Below are 18882 nucleotides of genomic sequence, written 5' to 3' on the forward strand. Positions count from 1 at the left end.
ATTAGTTCAATCAATTGAGCAACTGAGCTGGAAATAATGCGCAAGAAATCGGTTTACCAAATTAGCCAACTGAGCATTAGAAATGAAATCGACGTGAAATCTCTACCTCCTCCGCCATTGATAAGAGTTATTGATTTCCCTGCATTCGAATGGCTCAAGAAATGTACGTGGTTTAAAATTATTAGGAAAGGCATGCCATTTTCTAATTAGGTGTCACACCACAGCTATATATCTATATGCTATAATCTATTGTCATCCTTTCACCTGGCGGCATTTAATAACTTTTCATTATAATGAGCTAACTTTTATTGGTAAACTTCTTGAAAGGATTGTTATTAATGTGGGCTAGAGTTCCACTAAATTGTATGACTCTAAAAAGTCCTTTTTCTTCAAAAAAAGAAGAACAGAAAGCCTATATTTAGTTATTCGTCAACGTAAGCTGCATTTTTACATACATTACGTAGTGTCTACGTAGCTCTCTCTCACAAATCTGAAATCGGAAATAATTTTTTGGTTTTTTTTCGACTTTCATTGCGTATCACGTGCGATTAGAAGAGGCTGTGTGTGTGTGTCATCGGCAGTGGCAGCCATCAAATGGATCGATACGTATTACAATACCACCGCCAGGGATGAGGATGGACCTGTGGTGCTGATGGTGCTGCTGATGGCGGTGGTGGTGGTGGTGGTGGTGGATGCGGTGATGGCGGTGGTGCGGTGGCTGGGCCCCAGATCCCTTAACTTAACTACCCCGTATGGCGGGGTCCTTTGTGCTGGCTTTGCTTCCACTTCAATCATAACTGTGTTCAATTGTTGTTTTTATTACCACATTTTCCTTCACCTTTCCGGGCGAGAAACAATGGCTGCGAGAGCGGTAGCAAATTGGTTGGCTCTACTTCCTCCCGCTGTCGTTATCCTTTGGAGTATATATATTTTTTCCTCTTTTTTTTTTTGTTTTTTTTTTGTGTTATGCCTGTGCTTCTTTTACGGTTTCAGTCGAGCAACCTTTACATGGTGCTTATCTTGCGGCCTGTGTCTGTTTCCTACCCCGATTACTGCCCCTCGTCCTTGCCACGATTTTCCGCATGAACAGCGGCCGTGTGTGTGTGTGTGCGGCTGTGCTTCTGTGTGCGTGTGTGTGTGTGTGTGTGCGAGGACCTTCTGCCCACAGTTTGCAACAATTGCGCATAATATAAATTAATAATGCAACAATTGCATTTTGTTATGCTTCCATCTCCACGCTGTTGTGCCACTGCTGATTTCATTAAATATTTTTGCGGCCCCACCCACTCGTCCTTATCGGCAGCCAGAAGAGAGCGGGATGCCAAGAAGTACACTGATAAAAAAGAAAGTAAAGTCAATAGTAAATGTAAAATATTTTACGTACAACTTTTAAAGATTCCTGTTTCTTGGAACTTAAGATATTTAATGTTGCAAAGATCCGTGTATCCTTGTCTCAAATCTTTTTAGTTGGCAATTTGTTATGTGTTTGTTATGCAGTGTAGGGGCTGTTCATTGCTTTTGTCCCTCTCACTTTTACGAGGCTGCTGTAGACGTGGGCATAACCATTAAGTGTGATCTGCAGGACCTGCCGCATTGAATGCATTTGGCATACCAACCGAAACCGAGCAGCTAGCAACCAACTCCTGGCTCCTTTACGACCCCGTTAAGGTCGAAACGAGTTTTCCTTTTCTGTTGCCCGCTTCTTGTTGTATTGTTTGTTCTATCAAATGTCGAACAAGATACGTGTTGGGCTTTTTAATGACAATGGGTAGCGGGTTTGTGCTTGTGAGTGTGAGTGTGGCACTCGTGATTTGCTGTCAGACATAACTAATTACGAGAGTGGAGAGATTATTGTAGTTTGCGACTTGCGAACTACAACCAATGACGCTATTCTGTTTCATATGAGTCATAAACAAATTTATGGTTGATGCGTGAGCTTAAGTTTGATCAAAATCACAGGAGCTAATGGTAAGTGCCACAGTCAATCGATGGGGATTACTCCTAAATTCCTCTATACACTTAAGCAAATTTCAAAACTCTACTATTTCAATTAGCATTTCTCTCTAATTAGAAGCAAGTTATCCCCGGGCAGAATATCGATTTCGGCCTATCAAAATGCCACTGACTGAGCAGAAACTGCAATGTCCACGCCATCGAGGGCTCATTATCAGAAAATATCAATATTAATTAGTGTGTATTACGTGACAACTTTCGCCCTGTCCAGGACTCCAAACTAACTTGGCCAGCAGTTCAGGGAGATCCTGGGGAAAGCTGGTCATAATTGTTTTCCGACCTCACCATGGGAATGGATCGGGAGGCCGGGGAATTGGCAAAATCAAGCAACTCGTCCTGGTTGGATGGATGGATGGATGGATGGATTAACAAAGCGATTGGCAACGACATTAACATTTTCATCAGGCCTCAGGCTCAGTTTCAGTATCAGTACTCCATCCCCAACGAGTTGACGTCGTAATCCATCATCGATGCCATTTAGTGGGGGCGATGGAGCTTTGAATTTTTATGATTATTATGTATTTGTGCGTTGCGTTGCGTTGCGAGGGACGGCCGTGGGGTAGAGCCTGCAATGGATGGCTTACTATCAGCGATTCCGCTGACTTAACCATTTATCGCAACTCATGGCGCACGTTTCTCATTAGTCTGGCTTCCCCCCATACTCCCCACCCACCACCAACTCACATCCGGCTCTATTGTTGTCCGCGTTCTTGAACAGTGGGGATTACTGGTGAAAAGGGTTAAGTTCTGGGATCGTACCTCTATATGACTATGCTGTATGCTTTTGTTTTGCTAAATAAAGTTGCATGGAGAAGTAAAGCACACGCCAAGTTATTGATTTCTGATCTAGAACGCATCACACATAACAAATCATAGTAAATGAAATCGTATTCTTCAAAGTAGCAACTTATTTGAACGAATCGGAAATCTTTATAATATGTTAAAAGCATTCAATTCTATTATTTAGAAATAGCTAATATCCTCAAAATGAAAACGGATCCCATTGGGTTTAGTAAAACCTATAAAAAGCAGTTGTTGTTTTGAGAAAGTTTTCAGCCTGAGATATATATCCATGAGAATCATTAGTTATGCCACCTATCGATTTTTTGTGACCATTGTGCTTGCGCTCCATTCGGCGGGTGGCAAAGTGGCGATAATGATGACTGACTTCTACAAAGACACCTCCTTCCAGTTGCCTCCCGTCGGCGGACTGTAAACACGTTTAATCTGCTTGCCGCAGATTTCTATCACTGTCAGGGCCGTTTGCTGTAGCCAGTGCTCCCTGTTTCCCTGTTAATGTCGCCGGCATTCGAGCCAAGCCCGGCTGCTTGCTTGTCACAGTCTGCCATTGTCAGCGAACATCGATACCGCCGGCTGTGGCTTCGTCCTGCGAAGGAGAACGGAGCTGTTTTTATTTTGTATTTTCCGCTCCTATCCCGGCTCCTTTGGGTTAACATCGGCGCCAGTGTCGGATCTGTACGCCCGTACTCGCCTCTTTTTTTAATGATACACAATTAGTGGGATGATAAATGGTCTGTCAACTGCAGCATCATCAGGAAGGAGCCGGGCAAAAGCCAGTCAACCCTGGTCATCCTGTACACTACTGAAAAAATTTCAATTTAAATTTAAAATTTTAAATCTAAGGATTTACGCAAGTAATCCACTAAATAATAAGGTGTTTCTCTTGTATATATTAATAAGCATACTTTGTCTAAAAAACTAGAGATGAATCTTCAAAGTTAAGATAAGATGACTTGAAGTCTTAGAACATTAAGGGCATAGCTTTTTCTCGACTTGAATTATAATTCGAGATTTTCCCAGTGTATTTTCCCTTCGCTGCTTAACAACAGTACTGAAGTTGCCCTGCGCCTTTGTTGTAGTTTTCCCATTGATATTAGTAGCTCTCTTTGTAGCGCCAAGTGAAACGTATCGGACAGATAGAAAAGAATAATATATATATATTTTTTGTTGAAAAGGGGGGAAAAAGAAATAAAGTTGGCAAGGAAAGGAAAATAAACTAATGATGCCAGCGCCCAGATATTGGATATTAATTGGTACAAATAACAAGATGCGCTGCCTGCACTCTGCGTCTGTGGCAACCCATGGAGCGGGGAAACCCCCGAGCGAGGGAAGCGACAGAATCAATTAAAACGACTGAAATAAATTGTACACACAAAGTACGACTAAGCAGTGGGGGCAAACTGACTAGCTGACTAGCTGACTGCCGGATGGATATGGTAGATATAGCAGATATAGCAGGAACTAATTCTGATTAGTGTCGTCACAGTGCTGCCAGCTGCAACCCCAATAAATTAGGGGGTGGAAATCAGCCTGATATCTTGATTAAATATATACATTTATCAGAGTGACTAGCATGTATTCGAACGTACTATGAACTGGGTGCAAGTACTAAATGACGTCATAGATGTGTATTAAATTGTAAGCTCTTCCGTCTAACTTATTTTTACAACGATCTACCATGTTGTCCTTAGGAATAAAAAAATATTATATTTAGTTCCCAATCCTCTTATGTTCATAGCTCTCAACAGATTCTCGACCACATGCAGCAGCACTTGTATAATTAGTAATCAAAGGAGAAGCTCCTCAATGGACTGCTCCAATAAGCCCCCATCCTGAAATGCAAATGCTATGGCTTTCAAAACTGGAAATTATCGTTAGCAAATCAGGTTGCCACAACGGATCGGATAACGTGCCACGCTGAGTGTTTGCCCTGTGATTCGATTTCACTGCTGACGACATCAAAGTCGCCGGCCTAACGTAATTTGCATGGACCATGACTATCCGAGAGGCATTTCTTGTTGGCTGGCATTCGTGTATCGTGCAACTAAACGCACCCGCATTGTTATCGGATTGCAAATGATGTGGGTGGCATGGGTTGCTGGATGGTGAATGGTGAATGGCGAATGGTGGATGGGTGGTTGGGGTGAATAATTTGGGTTGCATGCAACTTTCCATCGAACTTGACTGGGTGTTGCAATAACTGTCTGCCCCAGGGGTCGTTTAACGTTTAACGTTTGGATTTTTCATTATTAGTTTCTGTGGTTTCACTCGGTAAATTCGGTACATTTAATCGTAACCACATTGATTTGCGGACTGGTCGGGAAACTCAATAGCTTTAGGGCTTTTTAGTTGTACTCAATCTTTTGAAAATTTGTATTTTAAGCTGCAATTATTCTGAAAACTAACGCCTCGTTGATACGTTAATGTATTATCACAAAACACAAGTCAGACAATTAAATTGCACCGCAAAGAACCATTAAGGTTTAATTTGTTCAATTTATGAGTTCTACACATGCAGATACAAATCAGCACTTTTATGGCGCGATTTGCATGCTGCTGGTGACCACAGCTATGGGTAATATTTTAAGATGGCAATTTATGAGCTTAGATGCAAACCAGCAGATCTATAGAGCAAACAGTTGATCTTTTTAGAAGCCTTGAACTTAATGCTTTATTTTGGAAACAAAGCAACACATTTGGGGTGTAAGTCCGCAGTCAGTGTCTCCTGTAAAGTGTATACCATCGGATAGTTGGATTTACCGCACTTCCCTTTGGTAATATTCCTCTTAAATTTCCCGAGATGGTATTCTATCTCGTGCAGGACAGCAAGTGGCTGCCACACAGATTGCCTGAATGTGGCGTGAGCTGAGCTTCACACGCATAAACCTCTTCGCAGTCACCTGTAGACGGGCGATGCCACTCGAGCACGGTTACTTAACTTTTACCGCCGCCGTGTTTTCCGGGGGATGAAAGGAGCCGCAGGAGACGCTGAACAGCGAACGGCGAATGGCAACATCGAATGCTGGCAGGTTGTTATAAGGAAAGCCCCTAGTCTCGTCCTCGTCCTTTGCCGCGCCAGGATGCGAAAACTCACTCAAAATAAATGCGCAATTAATTTTCATGGTAAAACTCGGCGGGAACTTGGACCAAAGGTTGAATGTTGAACTGAGTAGAGTGGTGAGTGGTGGAGTTGAGGGTTGAGAGTTGGGGGTGGTGGAGAAATTGTTGTTTCCTACTACAACTTTTACCATTGAGGGCAAAAAATAATAATAACAAGCTGCTTGGCTCTGGCGAAAAGTCCACAAAACTTTGCTTAGAATGGAGAATGGAGGCAGCGGAAAAAACGAAATCAAGTAATGAAAGGCAGCCAAGTAAACAGCTGCCGGAACATCGAAAAAATATTCTTTTCAATAAAAACAAGCGTGTGAAATATTTATACTTTTCCTCCAGTTGTTCAACCGCGCGCACAAGTTTTTGCAACTAAAATAAGCATTTCAAATAAATAAATAGTTTTCAAAGTGTTGCGAGAATAAATATATTCGTTTTGAAAGTATGACATGTAGAATTGTTTAATGCGTATACAAAAAATTGTTAAATAACTTGTTTGTTCCTTAAAACAGATAGCTTTATAAATATATATTAAAAAATTGTTAAATGATTTTAACGACGCTGAAAAAATAGCTTTGATTTCGTGCTGTGTGAGCACTTATTAATTTATATTTCACGCAGAGCTTTGCTGAGTGAATTTCAAAATGGAAATCAAAATATTCGGTGGCCACAAATGAGCAAAGTTTTCTTTCACAGCTTTCACGTACTTGTTTTTTTACTTTTTGTGTTCCGTTTGTCCCTATTTTTGTTGTTTCCTCAACTTTGGAGCAAAGCTGCTGAATTTATTGCTTTTGAAATGCGGTTGCGCATAAATGTGCAGCAAGCAAAACATTAACAATAGAAGAATCTCTTACAACTGCGTTCTCGAATGGACGCAAACTCAAATGAAATGAAAAATCCTCACATAATTGCAAACGCGTGAGATACTTGCCAAATGGCGAAATTATGAAAATGAAATGGAAAAAGCATTTCGCAGCCTCTTCTGGGCGGTTGGGAAAATCTCTTGGGTCCCAGGCTTTTCCCCCTTATTTTGTGTTAATTTTTTTTTTAATATTCCGTTCAGGTTTTTTCGCCTCGAAGGCATTTTGGCGCCTCGTCCTTGGGTTTTGCCAACCAACTATTGCCTTGATGCCTTGCCAGCTTAGGTACATTTTTCTAATCAAATTCTCAAGCTATTTAAACTCTGTCCGGTTGGCAACAAATTACGTTTTAGCACATTGAATATGAATAAATAGCTTTAAATGTTATAGCTTATGCTATACGTATGTTCCATTTCACAATGGAAGAGACTGAAAGAAGCTTAACTATTAAATGCACCGAGAACATAATCCCAACCTTTGAAGCCCACAGGAATATTTAATATTATTTTCCGGCCTAAACTAATCAATATTCGTGCGCAGAGAGCGAACAGGACTTTAATTCCACATCAAACATGCATTGTTTGACGGTAGGCCCAGCATAAAGCATAAAGTGCATGAATATTTCATTCAGCAACTGCCCGCCTCGAATGCAGCCCACATAATTGAGTGCTCTTTTATTTAACATGCAAAATTAATGACCGGGCTCTGCATGAATGCAATAAAACTATTAATCAATAAGCGCTCATGTGCCCATTCACACACAGTCTGAAGTGGCGGATAAAAAATGTGGAAGTATGGGCATACAACTTTTGCCCACTTTATAAATTTAATGGAGTTTGCCAAAGCAGCACAGCAATTATATTTTCAAACTTTTTTTCCCCACAGCAGTTTCAGTAGCTGCATGAGTAATATTAATTTTTTTTTTTGCTATGGGTTCTATACTCTTGTAAATGGTCAGGCATTGCCATTATAACGAATTCCGATTAAAAAATAGTTTTGATAAAATTCATAATAAAATCGTATTTGTAACAGATATGAATTAAGTAAATTCATTTTTATAATTCTGTGATGGTTTGTACAACTATAAATACGAAACACTTTTAGTGTTTATAGTTAAATGTGGTTCATGAAAATATTCTTGCGCATTTATTATGAATGTAAAATCTGAATGCTAAATAACTTTAGCTTAATATCAACATTCTTTAAATAACTATATTTTTTTAGTATGTTACGAAGCGCACTACTGTGCACTAAAAACCGGTTGGATTCTGCCTCTGACTCTCTACATGTATTTTTTTTATTTCCCCCACTTTTTTAGCCAGTTGTGAGTGGCTTTAGTTGGCCAAAGATTCTAGAGAAAGTCCGCAGCTGGAAGCGGCTGTAGAAAAAATATATATGACTGGTAGGGGGTGAAAGTACAATAGCGCAAAGTTTCAAGTGGACTCACATGTTCTGGCAGGGGTGGCGTCGGAAGGGGGTCATCGGGGGGTGTAAATGGGAAAGGGAATGGCAATGGAGTATGGAGTAGGTATAGGGATAGGGATCGGGAGAGCGGCTGTCGTTGGTCGTTGGCATCTGTTCAGCGTTGTGGCACATATTCCACTTTTGTCTTTTATTGCGTGTTGCTGGTCCCTGCAGCTTGTAGCTCAGCTTGGCTCCCCGGCTGAAAGCCCACCAGCCACCAGCCAGCAGCTTGTATTTCATTGTTTTAAAACAATGTTTCCCCATTTGGCTGCGCTGCTGACTTTGATTTGCCATCCCTCTCGCACGCCCCTTTATTGTAGTCCGTTCATCTTTTTTTGCTTTTTGCCCTTGTGCCCACTGTGCGATGTGTGCTTTAAGATTTTAAAGCTTTCGTATACGTATCTACGATATGTGTATACCTTGAAAACGATCTGAATAATCTAATTAGATTAAAGCTCTCAAAATTACCGTGTGAACACTGATAGTTATGGCTATCGGTTACAAATTTAATATCAGTCAAGCGGCAAACAACATCCTCGATAGTATAGTGGTTAGTATCCCCGCCTGTCACGCGGGAGACCGGGGTTCAATTCCCCGTCGGGGAGAATGGATGAAACCAGTTTTTTATTTTTATTTTTTTTAACATAACCGCTCATTAAATATATACATTAAGTAATATTAAGCAGGTCTTTTGAATGCGTATTTTAATGCTTTTGAAAACACATCAGAAACGTACACTTTCGGTGATTGACGGCGGTCCTACTTCCCTCATTAATTTGTGTATGGGAATGTTGTGGCTGGGTGTTGAGAGCAATAACAATAAATTGCTTGCGAAAAAATAACGTTTTTGTCTACTCCTTTGGGACTTTAGCCACTTCCACGCAAAGCAGGGCAGGCAACAAACAAATTAAGGTGAAACTAATAAATTTTCAACACTTAACAAAATGCAAACACAAACCGAAACCTCCAACTTCAGCATCGTTTGTTGTTGGCTGGTCACGCCCCCTCCATCCACCGCCCACGTAAAAGGAACTTGAAAATGTCTGGGAGGGTTTGGCTGGCCCTTTTGGTTGTTTCCTGTTTGCTGGCGCACATGGCGAACCTTAACAAAGTTTCTCCTCAAAATTAAGTTGCCTTCCTGGCTGCTATGCGAATTCAATAAATTTGCCCCAGGAAATGTGGGTGTGCGACTGTGTGTGTATGTGTGTGGATGTGTTTTTGTTTGGGACAGGCAAAGCGAATTCGAGAATAGCAGCAATAACAGCAATAACAGAAACAAAACAGGATGAAGGGCAGCTAGTGGAAAAAGTTTGCAGAGATCCTGTAATATGAATACCACAAAGCGGAACCCGAAAGCAACATTTCCCATCAGGGACGTAAGCAGGATATTATCAAGGGGATAACTAATTTTAATGTATGCTGTTTAATTATTATCTTGCTACCAGTAAAATTACCATATTTGTAATTTTATGTTTCTCTCTTTCAAGTGATAATATTGTAATAATGCGTGATATTGGTATAGAAGGAAATTCAATTTGAGGCTCCGGTTTTAATCTAGTGCAAACAATGACAACTCTGCAGTGCCGCCCCCTCCTTATACATTTTCCGCCATTTTCAGCATATATGCGCCCTGCACCTGCGGCTAAAGTTTTGGGAAAATAATAATAACACAAAATTGGTAAAAAATGGCTAGCGAAAGGGTAAAGGAATCTGGGTTACAAACTTTTTCGAATTGTATTCTCGTTCTGTGTGAGCATTTTTTTGTGCCCGCCCGTGTTTTCCTCAAAGGGAATTTATGCCAACGCGAATATTTCCATTGATTTTAGTTCTCTTTATTGCCATTTTGCCACTCGCAATATATATGTATGTACAATATGTATAGGCACCCCAGCGGTATTTGCATCTTTTAAACGTTGTTTTGTTTCTTTGGTTGGAACCCCTTGTCACGAGCAAATAAATTGCCGGCTTGCTGGAAAGCAATCGGAAAAAAGGCAAAAACAGTTTGCGGGGCGGGGGTAGGGTTGGGGAAAACCAGCTCGGAAAAACCAGCTGCAACGGAAGCGAGCGGGCAGCGAACCAAAATGGCAATATGCACAAAGGGGCAGGACCAGAATTCCATTCAGCTCCCAATTCCGAGCACCATTCGATTATTCATTTTAGCCGACAGTCGCCAGGCAACTGTCCAACACAGTTGCACTAGCAGAGCACGATGTGCATTACTCAAATGGAGCTCTAATGGCTGCGCCAATTGAAAACTAATCAGTGAATTGAGTAAATTGACAAAAAACGAGGGAAGCGCAAATGGAAATCACCGGTCCAAATGTGTGCTATTAAAAATGTATATCAATACAAACTAATGAAAGTACTGCCAAAGCTCAATTGGAAACAGATCGTTAATTAGTATGGAATTAAATCGCTTCTAGAAGATGTCAATGGAAATTAGGTATATAGGAGAAAGGAAATATACTTTAAATTAAAAATAAACAATCTTTTATGACCTTTCTGTAATATAAGAGCACTTAAGTGCTCATAGACACATTTTTAACTTATAAACTAATGATATCATTTACTTTTGTATCTTTTCAGGTGTGTATCATGTAATTTATGAAACTACTTAAATTGAGGAGGACTTCAACATTAAGAACTATCTAGTGGCGCTCCCTTAGTAAATGAATACAACCACCTTTGTGTTCCCTTTGAATAACTGCACTCCATTAGCATCTCTAAAAACTTTAAGTTTCTCAATTCATCAGTTGCCAAGGTGAAAATTCCAAGGCAAAAATTATTGCCTTTGAGAGCTCCCGAACCCGCCATGTCAAGTAGCAAACAAAAAAAAAAACCAAAAAAAAGAAGAGAAAAGGAAAACCGAACCCAGGAGACGACTTCAGCGTTTTACATTTTCCCCTGTTTTCCTCTTTCATTTTGACAAGCATTTTTCCGGCTCGCCCTTATCATTGTCTTTGCACTTTTTCTGAGCCTTTGGCGCTTTTATCTTTACTTTCAGTTTACTTTATATCTTTTGTACTCTTTATGTCTTTTGTATCTCTGGTACGTGTGCTGTACGTATGTACGTACATTCAGCTGCGTAAAATTATCAAAGCCCCGGCCTCTTTTGGCCGATTTCAAAGCAAGCGTTTTTCCACCGAACCACCCATTCGGCACTTAAGACTTTCAGCTTCATCGGCTTTCCGTTTAAATAAATAAAACGCTGCGGAAGAAGTTTATCCCGACAAAGTGCTGAGCGGGCTGAAAACTCCTTGCAAGGACCTCGAAAAGCCACAAGTAGTCGAGCGAATCTAAAAGCGTGTATGTATATGCCCCAGCCCTTATCATAAAATCATGCACGATGGCAACGATGACATTGACGAGTTGAATTCTGAAAGCGTTTCCTAGCACTTAACTCAGACCCCTTTGCTTTGTCTGGTACTAAATCCTTCAACGGAAAACTAATGAATAGGTAAATAAATCCGGACGAGACCAGAACTGAGAACAACAATCAATATACGATGAAGCGGTTGCTTATTCCGGAACCATCACGTTTTATCAATGGAAATAACATACGTCCTTTAATAAAATCTGTCATCATATCATATCTCAGTTAATACATTTTAAAAATGTGTATAATTGTATAAAAGTGTTTTTGCACGAGTTAATCAATAAAAGAACCACTCGTAATTGTTTGAGATAATGGCAAAACGCCATTACGTTATGTCACTCATATGAAAACTCTTTAATCCAATTGACAGTCCGAAAAGGAGGCCATATGGCTATTCCTGGACATCTCAAAGACACCAGAAAGGTGGGCTGCGGCAATCGGTGGCAGATTCCCCATACGAGGCAGATGCATCGATGCAAATTGGTGGGCGGTTCAGTCGGCAGAGCTGCAAAGTTAAGTCCTCGTCCGCGGACGTTTGTGTATGTGATCCGGATAGTTGCCAACGCTCGATTGAGCACAAGCACCCGACAGAGATGCGAAGTACCTAGAGGTATTTTTACTAGGCTTTAAAGTACACAAGGTACGCTCAAATCAAATAGCAAGGCTCGTTCCTTAAGCCAGAAGAATCATTACAATCATTGGGGGAAGAATTTGAACCCTTTCCTAAAGTAAATGTGAAATCTTAACCAAATATGACAAGACAAACACAATGATTACATGAACATTATGCATAAAATAGTATGTGTATTTTATCTATTTAATTACTGAATGATATCTCCCTGAAGTTTGATACATATTTAGGTACACATAAATTCTTTGTGGGTCACTTAAGGAAATGGTACCTCGGTGTGGCCATCACTGCAGTTGGCACTTTATGTTAGAGTGCGCGTGCCATGTGAACCACAAAAGCCTGGCAAAGCTGATTCCGCCCGGTGGCAGCGTCCGTTTTATGGGTCATTGGATCATCAGTGCAGCAGCAGTTGGGGTTGGGGTGTGTGTGTGCACTAGGAGAAAGGGGTACTGGAGACTCGAGGTGGCCTCGCTCCGTGTCCGGAGCCGGATAGGGATCCGTACTGATGAAAAGCGCAAAGCGAGCGCATAACCTACATGCTGCTGTCACACGGCACTGAGATGGCTCAGCCACGTCGAGATGAGCCGGCCGGCAGAGCTGGCAGAGCTGGCAGAGCTGGCAGATGTCCTCCGAACGACAGGCAAACGGCATCATTAAAAAGGAGCAAAGTGCCCATCCTCGTCGTCGCCATCATCAGCTTCATCATCCGAGCGGAGGAGCACCAGTTTCCAGCGATTCCACCGAGGATGGGTCATGTATTGTCATGTGGCAATACACATCAACTTCAGCACGTGCTTGTGCCTTGGGCACTGCAAGAAAATTAAAAGCCAGGGTACCCAACGTCGTTAAACAGTCGAGACTTGTTCGTAAAATTCCAATTCTCTGACTCGTGCCTAGATAGATTATAGTTTAAATTCCACGAAATAGGCCAGATCAACCAGCATTTTAGTTATTTTCCAACAGCCTCATGTTTAAATAGACCAATTTTTGGATAACTAAATCATTAAAAAATATTCTTTTTAAAAACAATGGGTAATAGGCTTGAGTCTCTAATAAAGTTGGCCCGCTTTATGGGTTTAAGTTCGTTTTAGTATGATTACCAGCTCGTACGACTTGCACGTGTCCTATCGCCGTGAAAGCCACACGGTTTTGCGAGAAATTTTCTTGCTGTATAAAATGCATCGCACACATGTTTGTATCATCTGCCTGCCGCTCGTCCTGACATTTTGGATTTCGTGCCGAGCATTTCTTAGGCGGAGCCAAGCCTCCTCCCCTCTGCCGTGGCATTAAGTGCAGCCGATTTATGGTGCAACTGCAAGTCATTGTTTGATTGTGTGCGTGCCCCAGTCACTCCTGATCAATTACACCCGCCGACATTTGTTTGAAGGCTCGGGCCCCAGGATCCTTGAGTCCTTGGAGTCGGGGCCGCCCCTCCAACCCCCAACCACCAACCTCCAAACAGCCAGGCTTTTAAACCGGGTCGTGCCCATATTTGTGTGCAAGCGGCATATCATTGTCACTGTAATAAGTGACGCGTGTACTTAGTGCATACACCTGAGCCCTGAGATGCCGCCAGTACTGGCAAAGTAGTCTTTTCTTAGCTAAGTATAGACATTCTTAACCGATACACCAAACTAGCATTTTGTATTAGTTATAGTTTAGTTTGTATTAGTTACCTGTTCATTGTAGGTTAGCCACTATATATGGCAAGAAAAAGGGTAAAGGAAATATATCTGTTGATGATATATTTCAGCTTTTTTTTACCAGTTAGCTACTTTTGGTGTGGCAGATATACCAACACTGACACTGTGTCAGCTTGTGATTCATTCTCGTGTGCCCCAGTTGTAAATGGATGTGGGTACGCCGTACTCAGAGTACGCCGCACGCAGAGTAGAGAAAGCTGCTCCTGACTGAATGGCACCCAGGTACATGCCCCCATCTCGTGTTTGTTTAGGCACATGTAAAGCACATCTTATCTGAGCCATGTCGCTGTGAGTTTGGGTTCCAGGAGCCAAGATCCGGGATTATGCGAGTAAACAGCACATGTCTGGCCAGGATGGGGATGTGGGACTGAGTGGCATCATTTAGACCCTGTTTGGATAACATATCACGTTCCTACGCAAGGGGGCTGCTTCTTAATGACGATGCAATGTGTATCTCAAAAGTAGGGTATTCTTAATATCAAAATTTTCAATTTTACCAGCGACAGTTAGAAAGATAAATGTACTTGCTTTTCTCTTTAAATACAGCAAGTACCCAGAAATAATTACGTACTCATACAGATAAGGTCCTTTAAAGGAAAGTATTTCAACGAAAAAAAACGTGGCCAATATTGCTGCTCTTACTTAACATCGTTTCTTCCCATTTAATCGAACATATTTATTCCGCTGAAACGCTCAGATAGTGTCGCCTCGCACTCGGCTGCATATTCATACATATGTCTGGTGGAATCCTTTGGTTTCCTTTGCGGAAACACCTGGTAATTTGTTACGACATTTTGTTGGCATTAAGCAACCCAACTGTGGCCCATCTGATGTTCCAACAGGCCGCCGACATGCCGCGCAAGACATCAACGGGAAAATGCATACTTTTCCGGCGAGTGCACAATGGATATCTGGAAGCAGGGCGCGATGTGCGTAAATAAATGCAATATAATACAATAATAATTAAAGCGGCATGCAATACGACGCTGAGGTCCTGCAGGTGCAGGTCCTTCGGCTCCTGCAGCGCATGTGCCTGGCGTTAATTGCTGCATAAATGACAAGGAGTTCATATCCTGTCACAGTTCGTGGCAACCGCAGGTCGCAGAAACGACCTCGGTGCCCGCAGCTCGGCTCTTTTGGACTAAATGAATTTTCCAGCCTTTACGGCGTTTTCCTTAACGTCTACCGATTAATTTCATTTCTTTCGAAGCCCGCTTGTCCGCAGCGAAAAGTAAGAAACATGTTAATATATTGATTTTACTCATTGAGTTACTGTAAAAACTTCATCATGTCGGTATGCATTTATCCGTACATCTAAAACTGCCAGAAAAATGTGAAAATAATCACAAATATCTCTGTTTGCATTCTGTGTAAATATGAAATGCATTTCACTTGCAGCTAAATGAATTCCGTTACATTTACTTAATTCTATTTACGCGCATTGATTTTTAAATAGAGTTTTTTCGTTTATAAATTGTTGATGAAAACGAATGTAATTGGCATACGATTTACAATATTAATGACGCTTTCAATTCAGCGAAAAAGTGGAGTCCCGTGGCTTTCGTTACATGCTAAATAAATTTGATTTGGTCAAAATTGTATGCATTAAAAAAAAAAAAAAAAGATTATGACGTGAGAGAAATATTTACCACTGATTGGCGATTGTTTTAACGTTTATTTTTTGGCTGTTACATAAAACCAGACAGCTTTACACTATTTTGGATAGCTAATTGGAGTGACTGCTGGGAAATTAATCAATTGGTAACATGAGATGCATGTCAAATTCATCCACACCTAATGGCCTAATAAGCCCAATAAATTAAATGCAAATTTGTTTCTCGTAATCGAACTTATCAATCGCATTTACACCTGGAATTTCGAAAATCCCTATTAAATTACTGAGATTTGCCGCAAAGGGCGTAACTCCATCAAGTTGCAGAGTTCAGCAAAAACGAAATTGACAACTTTGGTAGCAGGGCAAACAAAGCAAATCAACAATTGCCATTGAGCTAAGAAGGGGATGGCATGGAGTGGAGGCACTGCTCCGATAAGCTGGAATTCAAAGGAGATATGTCCTGTTCCAGGGTCAGCTCGCGGCATTCATTTCACATTTCGTTTCGAGGTCCTCCAGAAGAATAAACTCCCAGGATCCCCTGAATTTTGGACGCTTGCCCCTTGCCGTTTGCTCTTTGCTCTTTCCTCCTATGCCGTTTGTGCCTCCGATTCGGTTTCGGATTCCGATTCGGATTCAGATTCTGATTCTGATTCAGATTCTGTCTGGTCTGGTCTGGCCATTTGATGTGTCCTCTGTCGACCGTTGGCGTTCATTTCAATTAAATGCAAATCTCAACGAGGGATTTTTCCTTCTCCACACCATTTTTTTTTCTTTTTCGGCCGCCGTGTTATTGTTGCTTTTTCCCGGGGTGTGTGGAATCGTTTCCAAAGTCGGGGAATGCTTTTCACGCGTCGCTGCATTTTGTTTTCCGGCAAGCCAAGCCGCTTTTCTCCTTCCACCCCTTGAACAGCGAACTTTATTTCCTTTTTTGGGCTTTCATATAATTTTTATGAGAGGTGTCAGGAATAAATTTGCTTCGTTTCCTTGAAGTAAGTTCTTCATTTCTTTCAAGGGAACTACCGCTGTTGGTTTTTTCGTTCAAAAAAGCATCTTTAAATTTGGGCAGTTGTAAAATTCATAATTAAATCCACAAAAAACGGAATAGGAATTTCTTACAATTATTGCATTACATTTATGGTTTTTAAGGTAAAAACTGCATTAATTACAAAGGCAAAGGGAAAGCATTTAAAAAGTGAATCATTTAAAGTTTTCCAGCGAACCTGATTTAACAACTGGTTAATTCAACAAACGAACGTTTTTTCGTATGCTCTGCTTATGATCACCTTAGGAGTCCAAAGGAGCTCCGCTTTGCATATTTTTTTACTTCCGGAAGCCTTCATTATTGACAGACTGCCGTTGCCTTTCTGCGAAGCGCTAGTCCCGGCGTTTTATAGCCTTTTTCTCTTATTTCTCTCGGCAGCACTAAGAGCAACATTTGACTTGCATTTACGAAGAGGTTTTTGCATTTTTAATGCTGCATTGTTGTCTGCCCTTCCGCTCGCCCATTTGCAGGCGAATGTGAATCTGAAATATTTTTGCAAGGAATGAGGGCTTGGCGAGTGGTCATCACACCTGTAAGCGGACGCCATTTTGTTTGCGCGCGCCATCTTGGGGAAATATTTACCGTTGTAACCGGGACTGCCAACCTGTTCGGGAATTCCGCGAGTGCAAATGAAAAATTCATTAAGAAAATATTTAATAATCAACGTATTTTTTCGATTTTTTTTTGGTTATTTTTGTTTTTTTTTTTTTGGTTTCTGGTGTGTGCGATTTGTTGGTGTGTGTGCAAGAGGTGGCGAGCAAATGCCGCAGGATCGAAAAGTTGACCATTAAGTTGGCTGGTCCTTGCACAGTCACGTTCGCAAGTCAATGTCAAACACGAGAAGGACTCCGGCACTCCACATCGCTAGATGTACCGTACGTCAGAAATTTTATTTTATTTTCCGTTGAATTTGCATAATTTGGAGCAGTCAGTGCCCGGTTCAGTTGATTAAAGTGATAGACTCTGACACGGGGTTCCCTTTTCTTTTTTTGCTTTTTTGCTTTTTGCTGTCTGGCCTTTGCGAACGTCCTTTGTTCAAATATACATACTATGCGAGTGTGCTCATGGGGAAACAGGAATTGGACTGGGACCGCTTCGCTTTCAGTGTATTTTTTTCCCTTCCTCTCTCTGTTTTTTAGCTTGCAGTTTGCTTTTTGCAAAGTCAAGGTAAATATTAGATTTTTGGTTGCGGAATTTCTCGCTCTTTTCCGCTTCCATTTTCCCCTCTATGCAGATGAACGTGTGTGTGTGTAATAGTGTGTGTGTGTGTGTGCCCGGGCGGTATTGTGTGCAGATGTAGGTAAGGCAAATATTAGCTTACAATTTTGGGCTTACAAAGTTTTTGGCCAGGTCGACAAAAGGCCCGCGGTGGCATTAAACAAAAGTTGGACTTGTAGCACAAAAAGCGCTTCGGGGGACAGCAGGCTGAGTAATGAGATGGGCTGGCACGGGCCTTTTGTGAGGAAAAGCTGCAGGGACAACAAATGAGAATCATTATCATACAAATGAGAATGGTTGCGAGCAATGGCCAAGGTCTTGAAAATCGTCTTCAAAACGAACTGAGTAAGAAAAAGCAACGCAGCTTTGGCTTTAAAGTCATAAGTTTTTGAGTAATCTTAAGCTCTTGCAATTGAAGTCGAAAATGAAAGCATAAGGCTAAATTAAAGCTAAAAACCTTTTTTCAATTAAATGGATGAACAACTATATTTTAATTTACTTCTATCCATTACTTTTCTTACCGGTTTCTTGAAGCTTTTCCTTCTTACTATGTCATACCATCCTGACTTGTTTGTCTATCCTTCTACCTTAAGCATCTCTCAGGTTTTTGTCTGCAATAATTATTTTTCCATTCGTTATTTTCATTTTCCCCGACTTTCTGCAGCTTTTGTCTTGTGTCCCTCTCCTTCGGCTACTGTTTGCTGCTTTTGTTGCTTTTAATTACAAGGCAAAATTAAAAAAATGTCGCTTCATTTGAGGGACTCTGTTGCGGGACTCCAGGTTTTAACTTTTTCCATAGTTGGCACCGATCTCACTCTCTCGTCCTCAAAAGAGGACGCCCCCACATTTGTGCACATGTCCCGCGTGTCACGTTAAATGTCAAGCAAACAAAAGGCTCTTCTGTCTCGTGTATAAAAGCGTTCATGGTACCCATTAATTTTAGCATTCGTTTTTTGCCATTCTTGCCGTTCGCTTTTTATTCTCACCCGTTGAAATGAAAAGTGGACGAGCATGAAAAGAGTCCAAATGCGCTTTCAATAACCAGGTGGCA

At 41.2% G+C, this 18882-nt stretch overlaps 1 protein-coding gene and 1 non-coding gene across 2 annotated transcripts in view; both read left to right on the forward strand.

The window, feature by feature from the left end:
* Positions 1 to 18882, forward strand: part of LOC122619960 (semaphorin-1A) — a 128216-nt gene that overhangs the window by 66725 nt on the left and 42609 nt on the right. The gene's annotated exons all lie outside the window — the stretch shown is intronic.
* Trnad-guc lies at positions 8780 to 8851 on the forward strand. Its single transcript has one exon. It is a non-coding gene; the product is annotated as a tRNA-Asp (tRNA).

Source organism: Drosophila teissieri, chromosome 2L (assembly GCF_016746235.2).
Source record: "Drosophila teissieri strain GT53w chromosome 2L, Prin_Dtei_1.1, whole genome shotgun sequence".
In the NCBI taxonomy this organism is placed as follows: Eukaryota; Metazoa; Arthropoda; class Insecta; order Diptera; family Drosophilidae; genus Drosophila; species Drosophila teissieri.